This window comes from Bos mutus, chromosome 6, assembly GCF_027580195.1.
Source record: "Bos mutus isolate GX-2022 chromosome 6, NWIPB_WYAK_1.1, whole genome shotgun sequence".
Classification (NCBI taxonomy): Eukaryota; Metazoa; Chordata; class Mammalia; order Artiodactyla; family Bovidae; genus Bos; species Bos mutus.
This window is the reverse complement of record NC_091622.1, coordinates 112,344,878-112,358,424: the sequence shown is the minus strand read 5'-3', so window position 1 is coordinate 112,358,424 and position 13,547 is coordinate 112,344,878. Positions and strand designations below refer to the sequence as shown.

The 13,547-nt window shown below is 44.5% G+C and overlaps 1 long non-coding RNA gene across 1 annotated transcript in view; it reads right to left on the bottom strand.

The window, feature by feature from the left end:
- LOC138988184 (uncharacterized) overlaps positions 1-2,720 on the bottom strand; it is a 50,210-nt gene extending 47,490 nt beyond the window's left edge. The window contains exon 1 of the long non-coding RNA XR_011464437.1: positions 2,444-2,720. This is a non-coding gene — a long non-coding RNA (uncharacterized lncRNA). The remainder of the gene's footprint in view (positions 1-2,443) is intronic.
- Positions 2,721-13,547: the final 10,827 nt, after the last annotated feature.

Genomic DNA, 13,547 nt, shown 5'->3' with positions numbered 1-13,547 from the left:
GCAGTGGTTGACTTTATTTTTCTGGGCTCCAAAATCACTGCAGATGGTGATTGCAGCCATGAAATTAAAAGACACTTGCTCCTTGAAAGGAAAGTTATGATCAACCTAGACAGCATATTAAAAAGCAGAGACATTACTTTGTCAACAAAGGTCCATCTAGTCAAGGCTATGGTTTTTCCAGTAGTCATGTATGGATGTGAGAGTTGGACTATAAAGAAAGCTGAGTGCAGAAGAATTGATGCTTTTGAACTGTGATGTTGGAAAAGACTCTTGAGAGTTCCTTGGACTGCAAGGAGATCCAACCAGTCCATCCTAAAGGAGATTAGTCCTGGGTGTTCATTGGAGGGACTGATGTTGAAGCTAAAACTCGAATACTTTGGCCACCTGATGTGAAGAACTGACTCATTGGAAAAGACCCTGATGCTGGGAAAGATTGAGGGCAGGAGGAGAAGGGGATGACAGAGGATGAGATGGTTGGGTGGCATCACTGACACAATGGACGTGGGTTTCGGTGGACTCTGGGAGTTGCTGATGGGCAGGGAGGCCTGGCGTGCTGCGGTTCATGGGGTCGCAAAGATTCAGACATGACTGAGCGACTGAACTGAACTGAACTGAACTGATGGGACCAGGTACCATGATCTTAGTTTTCTGAATGTTGAGCTTTAAGCCAACTTTTTCACTCTCCACTTTCACTTTCATCAAGAGGCTCTTTAGTCCCTCTTCACTTTCTGCCTTAAGGGTGGTATCATCTGTGTATCTGAGGTTATTAATATTTGTCCCAGTAATCTTGATTCCAGCTTGTGCTTCATCCAGCCCAGCGTTCCTCATGATGTACTCTGCATATAAGTTAAATAAGCAGGGTGACAATGTACAGCTTTGACATACTCCTTTTCCTATTTGGAACCAGTCTGCTGTTCCATGTCCAGTTCTAACTGTTGCTTCCTGACCTGCATACAGATTTCTCAAGAGGCAGGTCAGGTGGTCTGGTATTCCAACCTCTTTCAGAATTTTCTAAGTTTATTGTAATCCACACAGTCAAAGGCTTTGGCATAGTCAATAAAGCAGAAATAGATGTTTTTCTGGAACTCTCTTGCTTTTTCCATGATCCAGTGGATGTTGGCAATTTGATCTCTGGTTCCTCTGACTTTTCTAAAACCAGCTTGAACATCTGGAAGTTCATGGTTCATATATTGTTGAAGCCTGGCTTGGAGAATTTTGAGCATTACTTTACTAGCATGAGAGATGAGTGCAATTGTGCAGTAGTTTGAGCATTCTTTGGCGTTATCTTTATTAAGGGTAGGAATGAAAACTGACCTTTTCCAGTCCTGTGGCCACTGCTGAGTTTTCCAAATTTGCTGGCATATAGAGTGCAGCACTTTGACAACAAGGGATAGGCTACCCACCCACTTCAGTATTCTTGGGCTTCCCTTGTGGCTCAGCTGGTAAAGAATCTACTTGCAATGCAGGAGACCTGGGTTCAATTCCTGGGTCAGAAGATCCCCTGAAGAAGGGAAAGGCTACCCACTCCAGTATGCTGGCCTGGAAAATTCCCTGGACTGTACAGTCCATGGGGTTGCAAAGAGTCAGACATGACTGAGCGACTTTCACTTTCACCAAGAGTAAGTACAAGATGCTTTTAATCTATCCAACATGCGTGCTAGGCTCTGGGCAAGGAACCCAGAGTGAATAAGACAGGAAGTGCCCACGTGCTGCTCGGTCTTGTGAATGGGAGGCAGGCAGACCCAGGTAGACCCTTCCAATCCAGGCCTGGGGAGGCCCAGGGGAGGGTGTGAACAAGTTGCTAAGGATTCCAAGGGATTGAGCACCCCACTCAGCCTGGGGTGGGGCTGGGATGGGCTTCAAAGTGTTCCAGGGGAAGTCTGGGCAAAAAAGAGATGAACAAGGTCAAGGAGGTGCGGGAGGGCTCTTCAGACAGGAAGTATAGCATGTGCAGAGGGGCAGAGGGAGGCAAGAGAGGAAGAGGGTGTGACGCAGCCCTAGAGCTGCGGGTCTGACTGGAAAGCTGGGCCTGAGCTGAGGGTGGGCAGGTAGGGGGCAGTGAACAAGTCAGGGGTTGTGTCATGAGGAGGGGTTGGACTGTGGCTTTAAAAACAAGTGGGAAATGAGTGAAATGCCTTAGAAACTAAAAGTGTTCTAAAGTGCAGAGTGCCAAAGAATAGCAAGGAGAGATAAGAAAGACTTCCTAAGTGAACAATGCAAAGAAATAGAGGGAAACAACAGAATGGGAAAGACTAGAGATCTCTTCAAGAAAATTGGAGATACCAAGGGAACATTTCATCCAAAGATGGGTACAATAAAGGACAGAAACTCTATGGACCTAAAAAAAGCAGAACATATTAAGAAGAGGTACGAAGAATACACAGAAAAACTATACAGGAACTATCTTAATGACCTGGATAACCACGAAAGTGTGGTCACTCACCTAGAGACAGACATCCTGGAGTCCAAAGTCAAGTGGGCCTTGGGCTGGTGGCTGTGTCAGGCTGGGCTTCCATCGGTCACGATCACAACAGTCCACCTACTCAGCCAGACTTGGACAGCAGGAGTCAGCCTTGACTGGAACCTTCTTCTCCCTCACACCCCGCCCCTCGTCACTTGCCAAGTGTCGTCAGCGATACCTCTGCTCACCGTGTCCGTTTTCTCCAGCCGCTGTGGGATCCAGCGGCTCCCATGCCTGTGACTCTCTTTTCCTAACCCGTCCTCACATTGCCTCTCTCTCTTTGGCTCCAACTCACCCTCCGGATAGCAGCCAAAGGAGCTTCCCAGCTGGCGCTGGTGGTCAAGAATGGGGCTGCAGAATCAGAAACAGCTCAGCGACTGAACAACAACAACAAAATGGACTTTCTAAGCAGGGGCCTTTTCATCCAGCTTTAATACGTCCGCTTGAAACTTCCACAACATTGTCAATCGGCTATACTCCAGTATAAGAGAAAAAGTTTAAAAAATTTTAAAGGTGACTAATGAGAACCTAAACAGGGAACTCTACTCAATGCTCTGTGGTGACCTAAATGGAAAGGAAATAAAAAAAAACAAAAAAGGATTATATGTATACATATAGCTGATCCCTGGGTCAGGAGAAGTCCCTAGAGAAGGGAATGGCTCCCCTCTCCAGTCCTCTTGCCTGGAGAATCCCATGGACAGAGGAACCTGGCGGGATAGAGCCCATGGAGTGGCAAAGGGTCAGACATGACTTAGGTCCTGAATGGCAGCAACAACATGGCTGATTTACTTTGCTGCTCAGCAGAAACTGACTGGACATTGTAAAGCAACTACACTTCAATGAAAATTAATTAAAAAAAAAATGACTAGGTGAGAAAGCCAAGGTCTAAAGCACACGAGGAGAGACCTTGACCCCCTGATGTCATGCTTTGGATGCTGATCCTTCTGTTGCGGTGCTGAGAGCTGTGCTCTCCACTTCAGCAGACACTGCCCATGTGTGGCTGTGAGGCCTAAAATGTGGTCAATCTGAAATACAGCTTGTCCTCTAAGTGTAAAATGCACCTTCTGTTTCTTTGAAGATTTATTACAAAAGAGAGAATATAAAGGATCTCACTAGTAATTTTACAATGAATTCACATTCAAGGGATAATATTTTGAGTTACATAGATCATTAAAATTAATTTTACTTGTTTCTTTGTACTTTTTTGTGTGTATCGATACTTTATTTTCGTGTAAAGACAGGAAGCTGGAAAATACACGTGTTTAAAATTTTTTTGGTTCTCCCTCATATTGTGGAAGCCCCCTCCCCCAGAGCTCATCTGTTCAAACTCAAATACTTAAAAATTACAGCAGAAAAACAAAAGTGCAGAAAGAAGAAAATCAAATAGAGAAGGTAGCCTGGGTCTTTTTATTTTTAAAATGTAAAATTACATATGTGGCTTGCATTATATTCCTATTGAAAGTCACTGGTATAGAAACCGCCTTGGTAAGAGTAAATATTTAAATTTTTACGGTAACATATCTTTTAACTGGTTATAGTGTTTTTGTTCATTGTAAAGCATTTTGAAACTATAATGATGGAAACAGAAATCTCCAGCAGTGTCATCTCTCTGCAATTAGCAGATACACTTTTGGGGCATATTTTCTTTCATTTATAAAACAAAAGTGAAGCCACAGTACATTAAACGCTGTTAGAAACAACTATCTGGATGGGTGCAAAGCATTCTGAGAGTGACTCAGGGAACACATGTCTTTTCTCTTCTCTTCTCTGGGTTTCTGACCAGTGGACGATACACCTGGGGATCCATAGCCAATGATGAATGGAGGACTCTATTAAGTGATGTTCAGGCAGGCTCCCAAGAATCCATCTTTAATTATCTGGTGAGAGATGGATTGGAGACCATAATTTAGGCTTACATCAGAATCTCGAGACTTGCATGGTGCGTGTGTGTGTGTGAGAGAGAGAGAGAGAGAGAGAGAGAGAGAGAGAAACGCCCTCCCCAAGTTTCCCCATAGAGGGGAGGATGGGTGCCCATGGACACGGACTGAATGCGGGTACAGAGACATAAGGATTGTTCTCTTCCCAACACATTCCCGTGCTTGCCAGGGGGCAGAGTGGCAAAGAATCTGCCTGCTGGGTTCAATCCCTGGGTCAGGAAGATCCCTTGGAGAAGGGAATGGCTACCCACTCCAGTATTCTTACTCAGATAATTCCATGGATGGGGGGCCTGGTGGGCTACAGTCCTTGGGGTTGCAAAGAGTCGGACACGACAGAGCACACAGCATATTCCAGTAGTATTAGTCCAAGCTCACTTTACTGACAAAGGTACGTATAGTCAAAGCTATAGTTTTTCCAGTAGTCATGTATGGATGTGAGAGTCGGACCATAAAGAAAGTTGAGCTCTGAAGAATTGATGCTTTCAAATTATGGTGCTGGAGATGATTCTTGAGAGTCCTCTGGACTTCAAGGAGATCAAACCAGTCAATCCTAAAGGAAATCAACTCTGAATGAATATTCACTGAAAGGACTGATGCTGAAACTGACACTCCAATACTTTGCTCATCTGATGCGAAGACCCTAATGCTGGGAAAGATTGAAGGCAGGGGCTGAAAGCAGAGGATGAGATGGTTAGATAGAATCACTGACTCAGTGGACATGAATTGAGCAAACTCCAGGAGACAGTGAAGGACAGGGGAGCCTGCTGCTGCAGTCCATGGGGTCTCAAAGAGTCAGACACGGCCAAGAGACTGAAGGACAAACAGCTGTTGCAGACTGCCCTGTCAGTTGGGCTCTTTGAAATTGTCATGCTGTTTTGGTGGATATTAGTTGCCTACAAGGATCGTAGGTAAGTGAGAGCCATAGTCTCTTCCCCCGTGACCTTGGGACCAGGTGATGTTATCAGGAAGTTGAAGTAAGTTCTGCTGCCGTGCAAACATTTGTTAGGAAGCAGAGCCCAGAGCAGTCACAGCCATGACCTTGTAATCCTGCTGAAGGCCCAGTTTGTGTCTAAATTACTGCCGTTGTTATTTGATTCTTCCATTCAGGGGCACTGCTAGAAGGGGAATTACTGGGCCAAAAAGTAGGAGTCTTTCATGGACTTAGAAGCATGTTACCACATGATTTGGTAGGACTGTGACAATTTACCTGGACTGTTTCTGATTTAAGAGCCTTCCTGGGACAGAGCACGGTTTGCTGGGTCTGGAGAGAACCACTTCTGGCAAAATTTGGGTGAGAGTTTCACGCTTTGTAAATCAGACTGAGTTTAGGTTTCCCTCAGTCTCTGTGTTCATTCACCTTCTATTCTCCTGCTTATTTAACTTATGCTCAGAGTACATCATGTGAAATGCCGGGCTGGATGAAGCACAAGCTGGAATCAAGATTGCCGGGACAAATATCAATAACTTCAGATACACAGATGACACCACACTTATGGCAGAAAGCGGAAAGGAGCTAAAGAGCCTCTTGATGAAAGTGAAAGAGGAGAGTGAAAAAGTTGGCTTAAAGCTCAACATTCAGTGAACTAAGATCATGGCATCCGGTCCCATCACTTCATGGCAAATAGATGGGGAAACGATGGAAACCATGACAGACTTTTTCTTGGGCTCCAAAATCACTGCAGATGGTGACTGCAGCCATGAAATTAAGAGACTCTCGCACCTTGGAAGAAAAGTCATGACAAACCTAGACAGCATGTTAGAAACCAGAGAGAATACTTTGCTGACAAAGGTCCATCTCGTCATAACTATGGTTTTTCCAGTAGTCATGTATGGATATGACAGTTGGACCATAAAGAAATCTGAGTGCTAAAAATTTTATGCTTTTAAACTGTGGTGTTGAAGAAGATTCTTGAGAGTCCCTTGGACTGCAAGGAGATCCAACCAGTTAATCCTAAAGGAAATCAGTCCTGAATAATCATTGGAAGGACTGATGCTGAAGCTGAAACTCCAATACGTTGGCCACTTGATGCGATGAGCTGACTCATTAGAAAAGACCCTGATGCTGGGAAAGATTGAAGGCAGGAGGAGAAGGGGACGACAGAGGATGAGATGGTAGGATGGCATCACCAACTGGATGGACATAAGTTTGAGTAAGCTCTGGGAGTTGGTGATGAACAGGGAAGCCTGGCGAACTGCAGTCCATGGGGTCAAAAAAATTAGACATGACTGAGTGACTGAACTGAACTCATTTTCCTGCAACAAATGTAGGAACAGCATTGGGAAAATTCCACACTGTCTCCATGGTGCTCAGAGCCGACAGCAAAGAGAATTCTGTGCATACTTGATATAGAACTGCCAAGAGGAGAGGGTGTCATGCTAGGGGTTCGGCTGCCTGATGGGAGGAAGGGACCATGTGAGACCCTCAAGGGAGAGATGACATGGAGGGGAGAGTGGAAACTTGACCTTAGAAATCTCAGGTTTTATTTTAGGGAGAGTGGAACCACTTGGTGTTCATTAAAACAGCACCCATGCTGTCTTTGATGGACTTTATCATGATTAATTTTTGTCTGTTTTGTGTATTAAGGGTCCATTTTGTTTGGATGGTCCTCTGAGGTCTTCTGAGGACCCTTTCTCACATCAGCATTTTCTGGTTCTATAGGCAGGCTTTATTATCCCATTTGATGGATGGATACATTGAGGCATTCGTAGGTAAAGTCCTACAGAGAATTAGCTTTGCACTGTCGTAGTGACTGATCTTGAGTGAGTTAGTTAATTTCCCTGAGCCTCCATTTGCTCGCTTCTAAGGGCAGAATGATAGTACCCACTCAGCATGCTGATCTGAGGTTGGGAACCAAAAGCTAACATTTTCTTGACCTGAGGACCAGGCTTTGGGAACGAGCATCTAGCCCATATTTGCCCAAATCTGACTTCCCTCTTCTCTCCCAGGCTGCCTTGATTAAGCTGAAGTGCCCTGGTCATTTTATAGATAGAAGAGGAAAAAAAGAAATGTGTGTGTTGGGTGAGCACCTAATGAAACTTCAGATCTGTTAGAACACACACCCTCAGCATGCAATTCGTTTGTACTAGCAACATTTCTTTTGTGGTCTGTGGGGAAAGACCTTTTCCTCCTTCCATTAAGGAATTAAAATCCGGCCCCACAGAATCTTTTGCAACCTTTCCTTGTACTGCTTCCCAACTCGAACCTTAATATGCTGTGTGACTTTTGGGACCCCTATTTACCTCTCTGAACCTCTCCTTCCTGTAAAATGAGGTGACATCCATGGATCTTCCAGCTCCCCAGTTTTTAAATTTGAAGAAGCTTTGGGAGTTAAAAAAAAAAAAAAAGCCTTAGGTTTCTTATCTGAAGGAAAAAAAATTACCATCGTTTGCAGTTGGCCACTTGGGGTCGCTAGCGATCTAAGAGACTGGCTGGTGAAGCCCTGAAACCGTGTGGCACTTTAGCTTACAAGACTCGGGGTGGTTTATGAAATTTTCTTTTTGTCTCTTCCTTTAGCTCCAAGATTCATCTGAAGGTGTGATCACAACATTAATGTTGAGTGGACCACGAGCCCGTGCCAGAAGCAGCGTCCCGAGCTAGACCGGGGCATTCCAGTGCCCACTCCAAAGCAAAGGAGAAAGAAAAGAGAGAAACAATAATCATGGGTCTTGGTTGGCTTTCCTTTTCACTCCCACTGAAGTTGCTACTTATTGCGGCCTTGCAATTCCTTGACTTGAAAAGTAGGTCTTGCAAAGTGAAAGTGCGTGGCATCAAGATGCCTTAGATGGTGGCGTAAAGGTTCGTCTTGGAGATTCGGGAGTTATCAAAGGAAATTCCCACTGAAGAAGAGCTGATGGCAGTCTCTCTTTCGGCAGTTTTCCTGGTGGGCTTTGCTGATGCTTGAGGCAGAGGAGGGGCAGATTGGGAGGTCCCTGTAGAAATCGTTGAACAAGAAATAAACAAAATAAAAATCTAAAAGCTCAGTATCTGCCCACGCTGGGGATAGGGCCTCAGCAGCACTCAGGGCCAGATCACACTGTGGAAAGTTGGCTGAGCCCTGCCCTCTGGGCACAAGGAAAAGTGTCTCTCCTGCCAGGACCACTGTGTAAACATCCTTTCCCTACAGGACCCCATGGCGTGGGGCTCCAGAGGAGTGCAGGGTGAGGATTCGCGTGGAGACAGATCTCAACCTCCTGCCGTCCCTTCTCAGGTCATAAATCACTGCTAATTCTGATTATCCCCCCCTTTCCTCTTGTAATAGTTACAGAAACAGTAATTGACAACAAAACCAAGGCCCCAGTGGGTGTACGGCAAGCTCTGGCTCCGCTGGCCCAGAAGCGGCCAACTGTTTCCTCATCGTCACGTCCCTGCGACAAAGGTCCAGTGTTCACGGACCACAGGTGCTCTTCCTGGCCTCCTGCAATATCCTTTTGTCGTTTTGCTGTTAGGGAGCAGGGCAAGAACTTCGATGATTTCTATTTAATTGGAAAGTTGTTTTTTTTTTCACTTTCTTTCCCTCCTCCAAGTCCAGGAGGCTACACGAGCCGGCTCTGTGAGCTGTGAGAGGAAGCTGCTGAGAAGTTGACCCCAGGGTCTGTGTAGTTTCTTGGAGTTCAGGCACCATCTTGCTTTGTAGAATGCATGAGCTAATGGTGTTTGCCTAAGCCCTCTTTGCTTTAGGGGTGTGCCCAAGCTTGAAATCAGTCAGGTCTAGGTTTAAATTCTAGGTCAATCCACTTATTTAGCTGTTGAGTTCATCTCTTAGAGTCTCAGTGTCCTCATCTGTAAAATGGGTATAATTATAAATACTTTCCCAAGAGGATGATTGGGAAGATTAAATACGAGTGGCTGAGGCTTTGTGAGACCTTGTTAATGCCAGTTCTTTTTTTTTTTAATTTTATTGAAATATAGTTGACTTACAGTGTTGTGTTAGTATCAGATGCACAGCAAACTGATTACAGTCATACATATATATATATTTATTTTTTCTTTTTTAGATTATTTTACATTATAGGTTATTTTAAAATACTGAGGATAGTTCCCTGTGCTATACAGTAGGTCCTTGTTGGTTATCTATTTTATGTATAGCAGTATGTATCTGTTAATTCCAACCTCCTAATTTATCCCTCCCTCACCCTTTTCCCCTTTGGTAATCATACATTTGTTTTCTATGTCTGTGAATCGATTTCTATTTTGTAAATTTGTATCATTTTTTTTTTAGACTCAGCATGTTGCTGCTGTTGTTCTGGCACTAAGTCGTGTCTGACCCTTTGGGACCCCGTGGACTGCAGCACACCAGGCTTCCCTGTCCTTCACTATTGCCTGGAGTCTGCTCAAATTCACGTCCACTGAGTTGGTGATACCATCCAACCATCTCATCCTCTGTCGCCCACTTCTCCTGCTCTTAGTTCTTCCCACCATCAGGGTCGTTTCCAGTGAGTCGACTCTTCACGTCAGGCGGCCAAAGCACAGGAGCTTCAGCTTCAGCACCAGTCCTTCCAATGGATATTCAGGGTTGATTTCCTTTGGGATTGACTGGATCTCCTTACAGTCCAAGGGACTCTCCAAAGTCTTCTCAGCACCGCAACTGGAAAGCATCAGAATTCTTCAGCATTCAGCCCTCTTTACTTCCAACGCTCACATCCGTACGTGACCACCGGAAAAATCATAGCTTTGACTATATAGACCTTTGTCTGCAAAGTGATGTCTCTGCTTTTTAAATATGCTGTCTAGGTTTGTCATAGCTTTTCTTTCAAGGAGAAAGAGTCTTTTAATTTTGTGGCTGCAGTCACCACCTGCAGTGATTTTCGAGCCCAAGAAAATAAAACCTGTCACTGTTTCCACTTTTTCCCCAACTATTTGTCATAAAGTGATGGGACCAGATGCCATGATCTTAGTTTTCTGAGTGTTGAGTTTTAAGCCAGCTTTTTCACCCTCCTCTTTTGACCTCGTTAAGAGGCTCTTTTGTTCCTCTTCACTTTCTGCCCTTAAAGTGGTGTCATCTGCATATCTGAGGTTACTGATACTACTACTCCTGGCATTCTTATTCTAGCCTGTGTTTCATCCAGCCCAGCGTTTCACATGATGTACCCTGCATGTAAGTTAAATAAGCACGGTGTTTGACGTACTCCTTTCCCAATTTTTCCCCTTTTCGTAAACAGTATGAAAAGGCAAAAAGATTCTGCATGTGAGTGGTATCTTATGATGTTTGTCTTTCTCTGGCTTCTGTGACTTAGCAGGGTGATCTCTAGGTACACCTGTGTTGCTGCAGATGGCATTATTTCATTCGTTTTATGGCTGGGTGATATTCCATGGTGTATATGTAGTACATCTTCGTTATCCATTCATCTTTCAACGGACACTTAAGTTTCTTCCATGTCTTGACTATTGCAAGCAACACTGCATTGAACAATGGGGTGTCCAGGTTTTTTTCCTTTTTGACCCGTGCTGTCCAACATGTGACTGTTGAGCACTAGAAATACAGCTACTTACAACTGAGAGGTGCTGGAAGTGTAACACACACATTAGATTTCAAAGACCTAATGTAGGAAAAAAGTTGTAAATATTTCACTAATAATGTTCTATACTGACTACATGTTGACATAATAATACTTGCATATAGTGGGCTAAATACATATATTTTAAAGTTAATTTCATCTGATTTTTTTTTTTACTTTTTAAAAGTGTGGCTATGAGAAAATTTTAAATTGCGCACGTGGCTTGTATTTGGGGCTCACAAAATCTTTCCATCAGACTGCCCTGCCCTAGTCCCTCCTTTACCCATCCCTCGATTCAAATTTATTCCTTCCTTTAAAGCCTAGCTCAAGCTTTCCCGGCTCCCTGAGGCAGTAAGGCCAATCGCTTCCTTTTCTGAAACCTCCTGGAGCTTTTGTTGTTGGAAAAAGTCACACCACGGATATCCGTAAGCCTAATTCAAGCAGGAAATGCATGTAAAGTGTTTAGCTCAGTGCCTGGCAAATTGTAAACACATAACTATTGTAATCCTGTTATTCTTACCATTGTCATTAAAGTCTGTCTGCCTCGTCCAGCACTGGTTATATGCTGTCTCAGATCCTTCTTTAGTTTTTCTCTCGTGTGTTTAGTCTTGTTGAATATAGTATCTCAGAGGACAGAGACCACATCGTCTCTGTCTCCTGGTTCTGTCCTTAATGCAGAGGGCAGCGCTAGGCACAGCAAATTCTCCCCTGTGGTCACTCACGGACAAAGGGATGCCTGTTGACTGACGGACTTGGCCCCTTAGGGTCACTGCCATTCTTCCCTTCACTCCACAGATACTGGTTCATCCTGGAATGCTTTCTCCACCTCCCTTTCTCCGCTGAGCTAACTCTTATGCCTCCTGAACAATGTTGCCAGTGGTCAACACACGTAGCACGCACTGCGTGCTCACCCTGCTCTAAGAAGTCTATGTGCACGCTTAGTCGCTCCGTCGTGTCCGACACTCTGTGACCCCGTGGACTGTAGCCCTCCAGGCTCCTTGGTCCAGGAGATTCTCCAGGCAAGAGAACTGGAGTGGCTAGCCATTTCCTTCTCCAGGGGATCTTCCTGACACAGGGATCAAACTTGCATATCTTGTATCTCCTGCACTGCAGGCAGATTCTCTACCACTGCAGCGCTTGGGAAGCCCAAATAGTTTATAGCTGTCCTGAGTTGGACATGACTTAGTGACTGAGGAACCACAAAATATTAGGGATACTTTCATCTTATAGATGAGGAGACCAAGCCATTAAGTGACTCATCCATGCCACAGATAGCAAGTGGTGGGGGTGGTACTGAAACCCAGGTATTTTGGTCCCAGAATCCTTGGTGCTTGGAATCTCCAGGCTCAATGTCTCTTTCACTAGGAGCCCTTCTGCAGCACTTCTCTCTGGTCTTCAGTGTACTCTATTCCTTTGCCCTCTCCACCACACGTTTGTCATAGCTCTTCCCCCCATGATTGGCATCCCTGGTTTACAAATGAGTTCCCCTCCTTGACCTGAAATCTCCCCAAGGACCTCAGTACCCAATGCCTCACCAGCCCTTGGTGAGTGCCCCGCCGAAGACAGAGCATGACTTCCGGCTGCTGGTGACAAGTTCTGCGAGCATCCTAAGAGGTGGGTTCTAACGACATCTTCCTCTTCCATGTCATCATCCTGTTATATTTTTAAAATTCCATATATAGCAATCTTTAGCCATCTTGTTTTTGTTTATTTTTTTTTAAACTTGATTTAAAAAAAGTCTTTCCTGCTCCCAAAAATGAAGGTGGGGAGCTTATCCATCTTGTTCACTGTTCTACCCCGGTGCTTGGCACAGAATTCAGTAAATATTCAGTACATATTTGTTAAACATATAAAAAAATGAATGAATTCATTAAGTGTCTACTCTATGTGCTGGAGGCTGGATAAATGCCATGGTTCTCGAAATTGGGTCATTTGTAGAGTTACAGATGGACCTAGAGGCTGTCGCACAGAGTGAAGTAAGTCAGAAAGAGAAAAACAAATATCACATATTAAGACACATATGTGGAATCTAGAAAAACGGTATAGATGATCTTATTTGCAGAGTAGAAATTGAGACACAGACTTGGAGAACAAACGTATGGATACCAAGGGGGAGTGGAGTGGGAAGGATTGGGAGATTGGGGATTGACATATATACACTATTGACACTATGAATAAAACAGATAACAGAAAAATAATGAGAGTAATGAGGACATAGTGTGTACCACAGGAGTCTCTACTAACACCCTGTAGTGACCAAAATGGGAAGGAAATAAAAAACAGGGGACATATGTCTACATATAGCTGATTCACTTTGCTGTACAGCAGAAACTAACACAACATTGTAAAGCAACTATACTTCAATAAAAAATTAATTAAAAAAATGCCACAGTTCTTATCTTCACAGGGTTTGCATGTTTAAAGTGTGACGGTGGTTGTGGGGAAGGTGGATCCAGAGGCAAGAGGGAGAGAAAGGACAGGAAAGCCCTCGGCCTGCAGCATGAGCAGAATCCAGAAAGGATTTCTGCAGGACGTGATGACCGAAAAGAGACCCAACACCTAACGGGAGATAAGCACGCTGAAGCACACGGAAGGAGATGAGTGACGGAGGAGAGGGAGGCGATCTCAGGTCGGGGGAGGAGATGTGGGGAAGG